The sequence below is a fragment of the Nannobrachium achirus genome (assembly GCF_963921795.1).
Source record: "Nannobrachium achirus genome assembly, chromosome: 13".
Taxonomy (NCBI): domain Eukaryota; kingdom Metazoa; phylum Chordata; class Actinopteri; order Myctophiformes; family Myctophidae; genus Nannobrachium; species Nannobrachium achirus.
In genome coordinates, this window is record NC_137833.1 from 5,004,447 (window position 1) to 5,020,276 (window position 15,830).

The window sequence follows — 15,830 nt, forward strand, 5'->3', positions numbered from 1 at the left end:
CACAGAAAGAAACCTACATGTTAAACACATTTCAAAACGTGTAGCAACTCTTTCAAGGATCATTTATATTTTTATTTTCCTGTATAGTGAAGTCGATGGGACAGTGAGTATACAAATGGCCAATGGCCATAAAGTTTTTTCGCTATGTTTCCAGCAGAGCATACTGTACCTCTCATTCTGTGGACCTTAATGACCAAACTAATAGATAAAACAAAAATAAAAAGTACGAAAAGACATCACAGGTCAGGTCCCCGGCTATATGCAGAGATGGGAAAAGTACTTGCATTCTGTACTTAAGTAGAAGTAAAAGTACTTGTGAAAAAAACGACTTTGGTAAAAGTAAAAGTACTCCATTCAGATAATTACTCAAGTAAAAAGTAAAAAGTACAGGCTTTGAAAAGTACTTTTAAAGTAAAAGTAAAAGTATTTTTACCGTATGTTTCTGTGCAAAGCCAATAGAATTTGAAGGATATTAAACTTAAAAGATCCCCACCAAACACACGTCTTAAAACTGGCCCAGGATTGGTTTCCTAACTATGATGTGAAATCTAAATACAGCAAAGGTTTTCTACCTTTTTAGACTGAGTACCACTTATATAAAAAATATATAGGCCTATACATATCACACGATCCCAAAAAATTGTAGTCAGTAACGCAATCCGATTACTGCAATTTTAAAAGTAACTACTAGTTACTTTCAGTTAGTCGATTTATGATGACTGTTAACAGTTTTATCATAAAATATCTAATTTTAAAGAATCACATACTGGATAACACAATAGTCCACTTGTACACATACTGTAATTCACACAAACTACTGCATGTTCAGAAAATAGAATAGGTTAGATCAGTTTCTCAACCTTATTTTTTTACCAGTAGGCCTACCACTCAAAAAATATTTGTCTCTCCAAGTACCACCATATGATGTTAAAATACAGTAGCATACACCTTCCCCATCCTATTCATAGACAGGCACAGTACACAGAAGGCAAAAATATTCCTACAAACAAAATAAAGAAAAACTAATAGCTTTATATCCAAATGACTGGTACTTTTTAAGCAATGGCCAAATGTATAATGTACATATACTGTACTGTAGGCATATATAAGAAATAGATGTATTGCTGAGAACGACCAGCATCCGTTCTCCCATCAAAAATTAAATAAAATCATGTTTTACAATCCATAACCAGCCTCGATACAAGACTGTCTTGATCCGAGGCTAAACAAGTGAGAAGCACCAGCGCCCACCAAGTTACACCCCTTTTTCATGTCAAGGACCCCCAAAATGACACTTATTAGCCCATGGACCACCAAGCATCACTGCTCAACCATTTTAATTCCAAAGACCCCCAGTTTGACATGCATTAGGCTACAGACCCCCATTTATTGGGTAAAATCAATGTTAATTGTGTACACTGTGAGAGTTACAGACCCATTGTCCATTTGTTTCCAAACTAGCATTTAGCTGCAAGGGGGTGCATTTCAATTTTGTACACTCTACAGATCCATAAGGGTCCATTTGGTTTCTTAACTATCATTTAGCTGGGGACCCCCTGGGTTGAGCCTTACCTGATTGCAGGCCACGGCACGGGGCGGAGTGACCGCGGCAAGGGGCGTAGTGAACGCGGCGGTTATCGTGGGCTTCGGTGACGTGTGCAGTGGGGCAACGGTGAGATTCGAACTAGTGATCTCTGGCACTCAAGTCGGCGACGCTATCCATTCAGCCATCAATGCTGATGTTTATCGTGGGCTTGCCCAGGCCTTACGGCCTGGGCATAAATATAACGATTGCATTCACCACGGCTTCGTAACGCGCGGCCCTGGCCCGCTCTTCGCGGCCACTCGCGCCTGCGGCGCTCGGGGGCGAAGAGCAGGACCAAGGTCCGCTGGCCTGCGCGCCGCTTGCAGTGTCGTGGACAATAATCAAACGCCTCCGCCCCTTGCCGCGTTCACTACGCCCCTTGCCGCGTTCACTCCCCTTGCCGCGTTCACTCCGCCCCGTGCTCCGGTCTGCAATCAGGTATACTACCCTGGGTTGGAACTCCCTCAAGGACGCCTGTAGGTCCCCGGACGGTCCCCACTTTGAGAACCAATGGCTTAAACAAGCCACTTTTGCTTACCGTTTTGTAGAAACAGCGTGTGTAGCCCATAGGTGTAGCCTTCATCATGCATATCTCCTTCTGCCTTGTGTTGTGTGCAGTTTTCCTTTCAGATGTTGTAAATATTCCATAATCGCCACTGAACCTATTTGTTGGTGTTAAACTTATCAGTGCTGCCATTGTAATCAAAGGCAGATACAGCGTTCCTAAATCAGATTATTGGCTTTTATTTCCCAACAGAAACGTAATAAATAACCACTGTTTTCACCCAACTTTCTTCACGTTGAATAAAAACAACAACAGTCAGCCGGACAGTATCCCATCCAATCACAGAGAGGGATGCGTGAAATAGGAGTCATTGATTGGCTGTGAGACGTTACATGCGGAAATGGTGTCAGCAGACCATAGAGTATATCAGCAGACTTACAAATTCACAATGCGTCGCGGTTAGCCGCGCTGTGAGCTTATAGATCTGCTATTTTCGATGCGCACCACCGTCTTACGACTGAACATAGCATAACAAGCTGGAGTTCCCTGAACTCCAGCATGGATCCGCTTACGACAATGCTACTGGTATTTCTACTTGAGTATTTTATTGTTTCGTTTCATCTGTTTTGAAAATGTAACAGAGTAAAAGTACAGATACTTGTGTTAAAATGTAACGGATAAAAGTAAAAAGTACCCAGAAAAATAAATACTCAGTAAAGTACAAAGTACTGAAAAATGTACTTCGTTACAGTAACGAAGTATTTGTACTTCGTTACTTCCCAATATACATCAAGTTTCTCAGAAGTGCATGAAAAGTGTTAACACCCATGTTACAGAACAACTCACTTGCACTGCTCCACCTTGGTTTCTCAACATCGCTAATTAGTGGAGGCTCTAAGACACATTTTACTTCAAGTCATGATGCAAAGGTCCCCTTTGGTATGGAAGTACCTTAGGGCCATTGGAAAGAATTTATCCAAAGAGACAAGTTAGATCACCCTTCATTTTCTTTTTATAGCCATTTTAAAAATGGCCGCCAACAATAAACCACTATTACACCAGACCCCATATCTTTGCTTCTGTTAGAGCTATAATAATAATATTGGTGTCAAAGTGTACATTTTTGGGGTCTATGAATTCAATTAAATAGGTTTCAAAGCAAAAAACCCAATACTTCACTAATTAACATGACAGCGGGGGGTAAAATATGCAAATTTAATGAAAAATAACACGTTTTAACAGGGTAACCTACCCCCCCACCTCTCCCCCTAAACTTTGATTCACTTTTCCTTTGGTATGGAAGTACCTTAGGGCCATAGGAAACAATTTATCCAAAGAGACAATTTAGATCACCCTTCATTTTCTATCAATAGCCATTTTAAAAATGGCCGCCAACAATAAACCACTATTACACCAGACCCCAACTTTGCTTCTGTTAGAGCTATAATAATATTATTGGTGTCAAAGTGTACATTTATGGGGTCTAGGAATTCAACTAAACAGGTTTCAATGCAAAAAACCCAATACTTCACTAATTAACATGACAGCAGGGGGTAAAATATGCAAATTTCATAAAAAAGAATATGTTTTAACAGGGTAACTTACCCCCCCCACCCCTCCCCCTAAACTTTGATTCACCTTTCCTTTGGTATGGAAGTACCTTGTGGCCATAGGAAACAATTTATCCAAAGAGACAATTTAGATCACCCTTCATTTTCTATCAATAGCCATTTTAAAAATGGCCGCCAACAATAAACCACTATTACACCAGACCCCAACTTTGCTTCTGTTAGAGCTATAATAATATTATTGGTGTCAAAGTGTACATTTATGGGGTCTAGGAATTCAACTAAACAGGTTTCAATGCAAAAAACCCAATACTTCATTAATTAACAGGCCAGTGGAGGGTAAAATATGCACATTTCATGAAAATATAATATGTTTTAACAGGGTAACTTACCCCCCCACCCCTCCCCCTAAACTTTGATTTACTTTTCCTTTGGTATGGAAGTACCTTAGGGCCATAGGAAAAAACAAATCCAAAGAGACAAGTTAGATCACCCTTCATTTTCTATTTATAGCCATTTTAAAAATGGCCGACGACAATAAACCACTATTACACCAGAACCCATAGCTACAATAATACAGTCTGTCTTGCACTTCCAATGGAGCGCATCACTGCTTGGGGGCATGTGATCAAAGTAGCTTCCTTTGTGAAGGAAGAGGGAGAGTCGAGCATTAGGACACAGTCCTAATGTCATCCCCGGAAACGGGAGAGTGTTTTCTGCTGGTGTTTCAGTCCGAGTGTATCAAAGGGTGCGTTCGGAAATGTGCACTGGGTCTGGTTAGGGTTAGGGTTAGTTTTAGGCATAGTTTTACTGAGGTTAGGGTTAGGGTTAGGGTTAGGGTTGGGTTTAGGCATAGTTTTACTGAGGTTAGGGTTAGGATTAGTGTTGGGTTTAGGCACTCACTACACTGAGCACACACCCGGTGCGCATTTCCGAACGCACCCTTTGATATGCTCGGACTGAAACACCAGCAGAAAACACTCTCCCCCCGGAAACACCATACAGCTTCTGGAGAGATTTCTGGAGAATGGGTGTGTGGGTGGAGATCATCTCAGTGGTGGGGCTAGGGCCAGAGAGCAGCTGAAGAGGTAAGGTGAGTTCAGGCAAGGACTGCCGCACGGACTGTCTTCTTGCCCTTGCCAAAGGCTGTGTTGCTCCCCATTAAGGCATGGAATGCTGGCAGTGCCATTGCCTTGGATGGTCCAAGACTGTGAGCAATGGCATGTGCTGGAATAAACCTGGTAAGGGAAAAATTATCCAAAAGAAGGGGAATATCATAGACAAATTTGCTTCAGTCTGGGAGAACACCAGATCCCATCAGTCATTGAGAAGCAGGTGATGAGCCTTGGAAATGTCTTCAACCGCACTCTGAATGACAGAGATTCCATCAAGGCAACCAGTGCTGACCTGGAGGGGGCTCCCTGGAAGATTCAAGGCCTGTGTTTACCAGCATGAAATGCACCCAAAAGTCCTCTGGCCTCTACTCATCTATGATGGCTGAATGAAGATGGCTGTGGCCGCAGCCTGAGCAAAATCAGGCTGTACAGGAAGACCAATAAACTCAGGCTCTGTTTCAGCTCAGTCAGGGAGGAGTTTGTGGCACGGGCACAGGAATATCTGCAGTACACATCCTGAGCACCCAGGTACCGTACATATCCTGAACATATCCTGAGCAGCTGCTCCAAGGCGCTGGGTGAGGCCTGAGGGCCGGTTTCTATTGAGGAACGACCAGGTCCTGAAATCCATCGCTTAAAGGACCAGGTCACCTCTGGGACAACCAGATCTTATTTTATTGTTGTGTGGGACACGATCAACACAATCCTGAGTTATTTTTTGTGTTCAATCTGTGTTTTTAGATATTTTAGTATTTCAGCCGATTTCAGCATGCTACAACTGGTCATATGATGCAAAATGCATCATATGACCAGTTGTAGCATGCTGAAATACTAACATATCTAAAAACACAGATTGAACACAAAAAATAATTCAGGATTGTGTTGATCGTGTCCCACACAACAATAAAATAAATCTGGTTGTCTCAGAGGTGACCTGGTCCTTTAAGCAATCGGCAAGGGCATCCAATACTCCCAAGCCACAGCTAAGGCCATTCACTGTGTCAAGGAAGGGAAAAGGTCAGAGAAAACACCAAAGAACTGCTCTGCTGGTTTGCTCTCCACAGCCCGAGACTGAGTGATGACAGTTGACCTGGAGAGGCAGCTGAAAATTCCACCACACATCTCCCTGTCCAGATTGAGACCTGACATCTAGCAGTCTGGAATTTGCCAGTCACTCCCTAAGCACAGCTACGCCACTGTGCATAACAGTTGCCAACAAAGAAGAGCCATAGGCAACATTGGGGATGCAGCAGAAAAAGCCTCCAGATTAAGAGGGGAGAGCAGTGGGGACAGAAGCATGCCACTTGGATACATAACGAGGTCTGATCAGCTTCAGTCGGGTCGCCTGAGGAGGCTGACTCTTGCAGGACCCAAAACACCCAGTGACTCCAGGAAACAACACTGATGATGTGTCCAAGTTTGCATCAGTAAATGATTTGTTAACTGTTAATGAAATGTGATTAATTATTTCACCTCCATTTTGAAGGTAATGAGAAAACTATTGTTTTTTTGTTGTCTTGAAACCAATTTAACCAGATTACCCCAGAAATGATATCTCTATCAGAAGCAAAGATATAGGCTGTGTTGTATTGCTGTAAGTGTAAATGATGGCTGCCATTTAAAAAAAACGTGTATATTTCAGAAATGAAGGGTGATCTAATCTCTTTGGATAATTTCTTTCCCATTACCCTAAGGTAGCCTACTTCATTGCCAAAGGGGGAGAAAAAGGAACATTACCCTGTTAAAACTCATTTTTCTTTACATATTTTACTCCTGTTGAAACCTGTTTAGTTGAATTCCTAGACCCCAAAAATGTACACTTTGACACCAATATTATTATTATAGCTCTAACAGAAGCAAAGTTGGGGTGTGGTGTAATAGTGGTTTATTGTTGGCGGCCATTTTTAAAATGGCTATAAAATGAAGGGTGATCTAAATTGTCTCTTTGGATAAATTGTTTCCTATGGCCACAAGGTACTTCCATACCAAAGGAAAATTGAATCAAAGTTTAGGGGGAGGGGTGGGGGGGTAAGTTACCCTGTTAAAACGTATTTTTTTTCATGAAATTTGCATATTTTACCCCCCGCTGTCATGTTCATTAATGAAGTATTGTTTTTTTTGCATTGAAACCTGTTTAGTTGAATTCCTAGACCCCAAAAATGTACACTTTGACACCAATATTATTATTATAGCTCTAACAGAAGCAAAGTTGGGGTCTGGTGTAATAGTGGTTTATTGTTGGCGGCCATTTTTAAAATGGCTATAGATGGAAAATGAAGGGTGATCTAAATTGTCTCTTTGGATAAATTGTTTCTTATGGCCACAAGGTACTTCCAAACCAAAGGAAAATTGAATCAAAGTTTAGGGGGAGGGGTGGGGGGGTAAGTTACCCTGTTAAAACGTATTCTTTTTCATGAAATTTGCATATTTTACCCCCCGCTGTCATGTTAATTAGAGAAGTATTGGTTTTTTTGCATTGAAACCTGTTTAGTTGAATTCCTAGACCCCAAAAATGTACACTTTGACACCAATATTATTATTATAGCTCTAACAGAAGCAAAGTTGGGGTCTGGTGTAATAGTGGTTTATTGTCGGCGGCCATTTTTTAAATGGCTATAGATAGAAAATGAAGAGTGATCTAAATTGTCTCTTTGGATAAATTGTTTCCTATGGCCCTAAGGTACTTCCATACCAAAGGAAAAGTGAATCAAAGTTTAGGGGGAGGGGTGAGGGGGTAAGTTACCCTGTTAAAACGTGTTATTTTTCATGAGATTTGCATATTTTACCCCCCGCTGAAATGTTAATTAGTGAAGTATTGGGTTTTTTGCATTGACACCTGTTTAGTTGAGTTCCTAGACCCCAAAAATTTACACTTTGACACCAATATTATTATTATAGCTCTAACAGAAGCAAAGATATGGGGTCTGGTGTATTGGGGATTATTGTCGGCGGCCATTTTTAAAATGGCTATAAATAGAAAATGAAGGGTGATCTAACTTGTCTCTTTGGATAAATTCTTTCCTATGGCCCTAAGGTACTTCCATACCAAAGGGGACCTTTGCATCATGACTTGAAGTTAACAGCTTATTTTTCGGGCTTAGAGCCTCCACTAAATATTTAATCTGAGTGGTTTACGGAAAGCAAAAGCGAAACTGCTTTCTTATTCCTTCTACCAGGCCCTTATATGCGCTTTCTGATCTGACACTCACACTCTCTGTGCTAAACCCTTGACTGACTGATCTACTCCAGCTGCTCAGTGCTGAACTTTCTTTTTACCAGGTAAATGTTTACTGTTTTTATTTTCACTATTCAACATTGTTCAAATCTTTAGAAAGAAAAGGCATTTCCTGTATAAACTGTGTGGACTCGGTCTAAAGATAAGATATGTTTAATAGAACTAACATATGAGAGAAATATTCCTTCATATAATCCTGTACTAAAATAACAAGTCATTCATATTTAATCAGAAAAAGCATTTGAATGTACAGTAAGTTGACTTGCAAAGTTATACTCAAACGCAAATCTTCTTCAAACATGTTGTTTTGTAAGAATTAATACATTGAAACATTTGTGAAACGGGACTGATCTGGCTGATATAGCGTCAAATATGCCTCTACGACCTATTACCTATACTTTTATTATTTGAGAAGAATAAACGGTTGTGGCAGTGGGGGAAAGCAACAATGTTAATTTGCTAAAATACTTAAATTGATTACATCCATTTTCCATTATTATTTAGATACTTTATATTTCATAGTGTTGTGCACCCCCACAACACTACTAATAGCTGAACATTTTAAAGGTTGAGCGGAATTCCTAGTTGAAGAGTCACGAAAAAGAGTACAGTATGAGTTTAGTGTAGTGTGATTAGGGACTGTAACTTTTATTATTTTATTTTATTTCATTTGGTTTCATTGGTTCCTTGACCTAGTGGGAATGTGCGAGTAAAATCTCACGGAAATCGCAAGCTGCGTTTGTGATTTGAGGCATCTTGTTCAAAACGGACCAATCCTGCAAACTTTGGAAGCCAATTAGCCTATCAGGATGGAATATGAAATATCGGACAGGTCCGTCTTGATCACATGACTATAGAGATGCTGTGTACAGATTTGTGTAGTTTTTTAATAAAATCTGAAGGAGTTATATTCAAAAAATATGTTTTACATAATGATGAGGTTGCAGATACTGTTGACCCGGAAACCGGACTGATAAGGCCATGTTGATAATATGCTTGTGTTGGTTGATCATCAACCAACTCAAGAAAAGTCATTGCTACGCATTCTCACTCTGAAGTCGTAGGCTACTATCGACAGGTTGGTGCAGTGATTCTCAGACATTTTCATATCAAGGACCCACATTTATACATATTCGGTCACGGACCTAAATCAGAACATGTTTTGTACCAGGGACCCCCATGCACAACTTTCTTTCTTTTTTGTTCAAACCCCAACACGCAACGGTTATCTCTGTAGTCGAGGATCAAGTTGTATCTGTTAGATTGTATTCCATTCTGATTGGTTACATTTTGTTTTACCAGGTAAATACTTATTTTCATTTTGCTGCCTGCTCGATCTCTTGCACTTCTAAAATGTGTAAAACATATTCAACGTTATTCAAACTTTATTCAAACTTTTCAAGACCTTTTGAAAGAAAAGGCAATTCCTGTAGAAACTGTGTGGGCTCGCTGCTGTAAACATAAAAATATGTTTAGTAGAAGTAACATTTGAGAGAAATATTATATATATATATATGTACAAACAGAACAAAAATCATGAATTACTATGTAAATAGCCATACAGCTTTAAAAGCATAAATATTAGAACAGAAAAATGTAAGTTAACTTTGAATGTAAGTTGACATACAAAATACGATATGAATACATTGGAAAAAAGTGTAATTGGAATAGACTCCCACACTCTGAGAGTGAGGCGGTTTAGCCAAATAAAGTAAATACAACGTCTGGACGTTAATTCATCTAGGATGAGAGATTAATGACAGGTTCGCCCTGTAATTAAAACCAGTAAGACTCCCTAATCGGGAGATAAGCGACCGTCAGGTCGCAGCGTGATTTTAGGGCAAAATGTGTAGGAGCAGTGTCCAAAAAATGTGTTTGAAAAAATATATGGGACAGATCCATGTTGATGACATGAATGTAGACATACTGTGTACCGATTTGCGTAATTTTAGGGCAAAATCTGTAGGGGCAGTGTCCAAAAATGTGTTTGAAAAAGTTGGCCTGATGGTGGCGCTATATGGGACAGAGCAATATTGATGGCATGAGTGTAGACATACTGTGTACCGATTTGCGTGATTTTAGGGCAAAATCTGTAGGAGCAGTGTCCAAAAAATGTGTTTGAAAAAATGGGCCTGATGGTGGCGCTATATGGGACAGATCCATGTTGATGACATGAGTGTAGACATACTGTGTACCGATTTGCGTGATTTTAGGGCAAAATCTGTAGGAGCAGTGTCCAAAAATGTGTTTGAAAAAATGGGCCTGACGGTGGCGCTATATGGGACAAATTCATGTTTACGGCTCTCTTGGCGCCGCCGAGGCGGGTGCGTGGGTACCGGCCCCGGCTCTCCCGGTCGCTCCTAGCCCGAGTTACGGCATTTTATGTGCGCTGCAGTGGCGGGGGTCCTCCACTAGGGGTGCGACCACTTTTGCATCCATTCTGGAGCACCAGGAGTCGGTGGTCCCTGGGAATTCCCCGTGAACAGCCCCGTTGGGGTGGTCATTTGTCATTTTAGCACTTTTTGGCGGCGGCGACAGGGGGTCCCTGGGGGTCCTTGGAGCTCCGGGGGTCCCGGGAGGGGTGGAGGTTGTGGATTGGCAGGCAAGGAGTGTGTGTGCAAAGTTTGGCATGGATTGGGGCAACGGTGGCGGAGATATGAGTTGGGGAAAAGTGTGACGTGACGGGCAGACTGACGGACTGAAAGACTGACAGACTGACGGACAGACAGCCTGTCGAGGTTTTGGTAGTAACTGCGACCTGACGGTCGCAATCAAATGAGTCTGGAGGAACATGCAGCTTTTGGGAGTCACACAGCTGAATGAAATCAAGGTTCATATTGATTCATGTGCCTGCTTACATTATGTCATCACACAGTATACCACCAGTAAGACTCCCTAATCGGGAGATAAGCGACCGTAGGTCTCGCTAGAAGAGGGCCATGTGAGAAATGAGGGGTGGGGTCTCCGCGTTGCCTTGGCGGACGAATAGGTACCGGCCCCGGCTCTCCCGGACGCTCCTAGGCCGAGTTAGGGCATTTTATGTGAGCTGCAGTGGAGGGGGTCCTCCACTGGGGGCGCCACCACTTTTGCATCCGTTCTGGAGTAGCAGGAGTGGGTGGTCCCCGGGAATTCCCCGTGAGCAGCCCCGTGGGGGTGGTCATTTGGTCATTTTTGCACATTTGGTATTTTTTTTACACCTGGGGGTCCCCCAGGGACCTGGGGGTCCCTGGAACTCCGGGGGTCCTTGGAGGTTGTAGTTTGGCAGGTAAGGAGTGTGTGTGCAAAATCTGGCATGGATCGGGGCAACGGTTGCGGAGATATGAGCAGGGCAAAAGTGTGACGTCTGACGTGTGACGGACGGACGGACGGACGGACGGACGGACTGACTGACTGACTGACGCACGGACACCTGGTGGAGCCTTTTAGGGACTTTTTGATTTGAGAATACAAACAAATATTATAGTTTTAATTTGTTGGCATCCAGTATGTTACTAAAACAGCAGTGGTTCTCAAACCTTTACAAGGCAAGGACCCCATCAGGCCATATTGATACTTATTAGTCCGCAGACCCAAGATTTGTACGGCTCTAGCAGTGATTCCCAACTATTCATTTCAAGGGTCCTTGACATGCATTAGGCTACAGACACCCTTTTAATGGCATTTCTATCTGAGACCCCAATTTATATTATAAAATCAATGTTAATTTAACCCAGAGGACCTGTTAGGGTCCATTTGGTTATATTTGTACACTCTGAGTTACAGACCCATAAGGGTCCATTTAGTTCCAAAATATAATTTAGCTGGGGACCCCCTGGAATTCCTTCAAGGGGACCTCCAGTTTGACATTCAGTAAGCTACGGACTCCCATTTAATGGCATTTCTATTTTAGGGAACCCAATTTATATTGTGTTAATCAATGTTCAGATAGTGTAAAAATGGAACCAAATGGACAAATGGAACCAAAAGGACCATGGGACTCCAACGGGTCAGTTTGGTTCCATTTGTACATTGCAAAGCCATTTACACAGTTACAGACCATCCATTTGGTTCCTAAATGTCATTTAGCTTTTATTGAGATATTTTTTAGACCCTGGCATGATGACACCTAGCCTACTGGTTGACAGGTAGTACTGCGGCTACTGCCTTAAGATCTTACAATATGTGTTTATCTTTGTCTTCACAGGTCTGCACACACGTAGATCACATACACAATGGCTGTGATCTTCGAAAAATCAGGTAAGCATTTTTGCTGTATTTTATATTATATATTTTGTTTAAATATGATCGTCCAAATTCTTATTTTATATAATGTGAAAAGAAAATCAACCCACAAAACCAGACAGATATGAACAGAAACACTGCAGGAGAGTTAAAGGTATAGAGTCAGTGGTTTCACTTAAGTTTCAGTTTCAGTTTGTAGGTGACAGAAGGGGGTCATAATTCCTCCCAGGCATTGACACTAAGGCTTACCCATCTGCCCCCGGCAGGTAAATAATACTTTAGGGCAGGTGGAGTTTGCTTTCAAGTTGCCTGACCGGGCAAGTGCTCATTTGAGAGGGGACGCAACCGTCTATAAACACAACACCAGATAATCTGTCTAAACACCTGAACATGGCCAACGTGCTTTGTCTTCTGGTCTGTGGAATGTATCAAGTGTGAAACCATAGACATATTCAATCATAGCTATGTAAGTATTTGGAGGTATTGAGGTATGAAATATTGTATCGCACAGCCCCAGAAAAAAAGGAAATAAGTGTTAAATTGAGTGGTAATTAAAATCCTACCTTTCATTTCATAATGGACGATTTACTTTTCGGGGCAAGTGGGCATGACCCTCGGGCAAGTAGAACATGACCTGTACTTGCCCGACGGGCAAGTGCCTCTGAGACTTTAGTGTCAACCCCTGCCTCCAATCATGAACAAGTGGGGCAGGCCTTTAACTTTAAGGCATGACCAAAAAACATTTATTGTATTTTTTTAATTCATTTTTGGGAGTTGGTCACAGCGCTACATATGCACAGCATAGGGACATGTCTTGTTGGATCCGATTCCTCACACTTAATTCACACTCCTCAAAACTTTGGCACCTATCTACTCCTACATACTTACACCTTTCAACACCATTCAAAAAGTTATCTGTTCAGCTTAATGTGGACACGTGTGCTTGTACTTTTCTTTTTGAAATGTTTTGTAGTTTTAGAGAAATTTAACCTAGAAAAGAAGAAAGTTTTAGGATCCTGATTGGTTGTGATATGTCCCTGGCAACCGGCGGCAACCACTGGAATGGCGGACTGTCCCTTCAGGCTATAGAATTTAAGGATTTTACTGTAGGTCCCAGTGGCCTGAGGGGACAGTCAGCCATTGTGTTGGTTGTTGTTGGTTGTTAGGGAGATCAGTTGACAGGCTTTTCAATAAGGTACAGTCGAGTACAGTAGAGTACATAAAAGTACAGTACAGTAAGGTACAGTAAGGTAGTCAGGTACAGTAGAGTACAGTACAGTAAATGGTAAATAAATGGTAAATGGTGCATTTATATAGCGCTTTTAATCCAAAGCGCTTTACATAGATTGTGCATTACATTCACCCATTCACACACACATTCATACACCGGTGGCGGAGGAAGCCATGCAAGGCACCAACCTACTCACCGGAGGCAATTAGGGGTTCAGAGTCTTGCCCAAGGACCCTTCGACATTAACTCAGGGGGAGCCCGGATTCGAACTGGGAACCCTTCGGGATTTATACCCTTCGTGCTCTAATACCAGTTTCTCTACCCCTGAGCTATGCCGCCCCCAAGTAAGTACAGTAAGGTACAGTAGAGTACATTAAAGTACAGTACAGTAAGGTACAGTAGAGTACAGGTACATTAAAGTACAGTCGAGTAAGGTACAGTAGAGTACATTAAAGTACAGTACAGTAAGGTACAGTAAGGTACAGTAAAGTACAATACAGTACAGTATGGTACAGCAGAGTACAGTACAGTAAGGTACAGCATAGTACAGTAAAGTACAGTACAGTAAGACAGTAAAGTACAGTACAGTAAGGTACAGTAAAGTACAGTACAGTAAGGTACAGTAAAGTACAGTACAGTACAGTAAGGTACAGTAGTGTACAGTAAAGTACAGTAAAGTGCAGTAGAGTACAGTACAGTAAGATACAGTACAGTAAGGTACAGTAGAGTACAGTAAGGTACAGTAAGGTACAGTACTGTACATACATACACAGGGTGTAGCTGCTCAGATTCACCGCTCCACTTCGAACAGGCCGGACTGGGCCCGTCAGTAAAATGAAAGAGAGCATTGCCTGGGCCCGTCAGTAAAATGAAAGAGAGCATTGCCTGGGACCTTGACACCTTTTACTTTTATTTTTTGGGTGGAAGCGAGCCCACACTGTTTCGAAGGAACAGTATTTCTAGTTGGTGGATGAGATTCTGGTAGTTATTTTGAAGACTTCTTGTGAATATGAGTAAGTAATAAGTAAAAAAAAAAAAAAAAAAAGAATAATATCGATAGAAGTTAAACAATGTTCTGATTATATCAACTTTCCTTTTTACCAGGGTATAATATTAAAGTGGTGAAGCGAAACACCATTAACATGGATAGCGAGGATGCCCGTATCAGGAACATCATCGCTGACGGAATGGCAGTCAACATGACAACCAACCAAGTAGATAAAGGATCAGTAGCAGGAATAGATGGAATGGTTGATAAGATCAAGAAGGTAAGTGGGACAACCAACAATAATAAAGGAATGTTCCACAAATATTATGGATACTTTATTATTAGTAGTAACTGTGGTCAAGTCATAAACATTTTAATTACATGCACCACAGGCTGCAACAATGTAATCTTTCATGTCCCTTGAACATGTTGCTTTGCTACAGTATCTGATCGCCTGATCGTATCATGATCGTATCATGATCGTGACTATAGGACACTGTACAGCATGGTTCCCCAAAAAATATTTTGGGGAACCAGTAAAATGTACAGGTATGGTGAGTGCGATATGAAACGTAAGCTTACCATAATCACAGTAATCTTTAATCATTTTCAATCATATTCAAGGGCTTTTGGAGAGAAATGAGACAGACACAGAGCCCTGCAGAGGGAAGGGGTGTGTGGATGAATGCTGTTATCCACCTGTTTCCGCCAGAATTTACTATAGAATTATTTGTGGGACACATCCGGTTAACAGCAGACATACAAGCTCACGTCACTTCGCAGATGCAACCAATGGGAGCTTGTAGATCACACTCGGCTGCAGCGCCGGAAATGCTGCACGCCTTCTGCGCAATGCACGATATGGGATGTTGGAAACTTGTGGATACAGAATTTGTGGATTCTTAACTTATTTTTGTTTCAACTTTAAGGAGTGAATTTCTCATAATAATTATAATAATGGTGGTATAAGAGCAGCAACAACACTAGTATATCTGATGTCTGAACTGCAGTAGCTGTGGCCCTGGGCTTGGTACCCTAGACATAATTCGGCCCTTGGGGAAAACTAATTGGGGAACCCTGCTGTACAGGATAGGAAATGTGTCTTTGAATGGCTGCTTCCGCGAAACTTTGCAGACAGTGTTGACTGACTTAAAGAGGTGGTGCCATGATTTTCCCCCCTCTAAAACATGATTATCAGGTATTATGATTATACTAGGAGGAAGATTTTTTCCAAAAAAGTATACAGAAAGAGTTAAAATTGGGTTTTTATGTGGCCACACCCCCAGTTCATTAAGTATGCATGGATGTCATGGCGGGTGGCGACCCAGCTGATATAGCCACACCCCACAGTGTTGGGTGAATGGTAAATAGGGGAGGAGTTG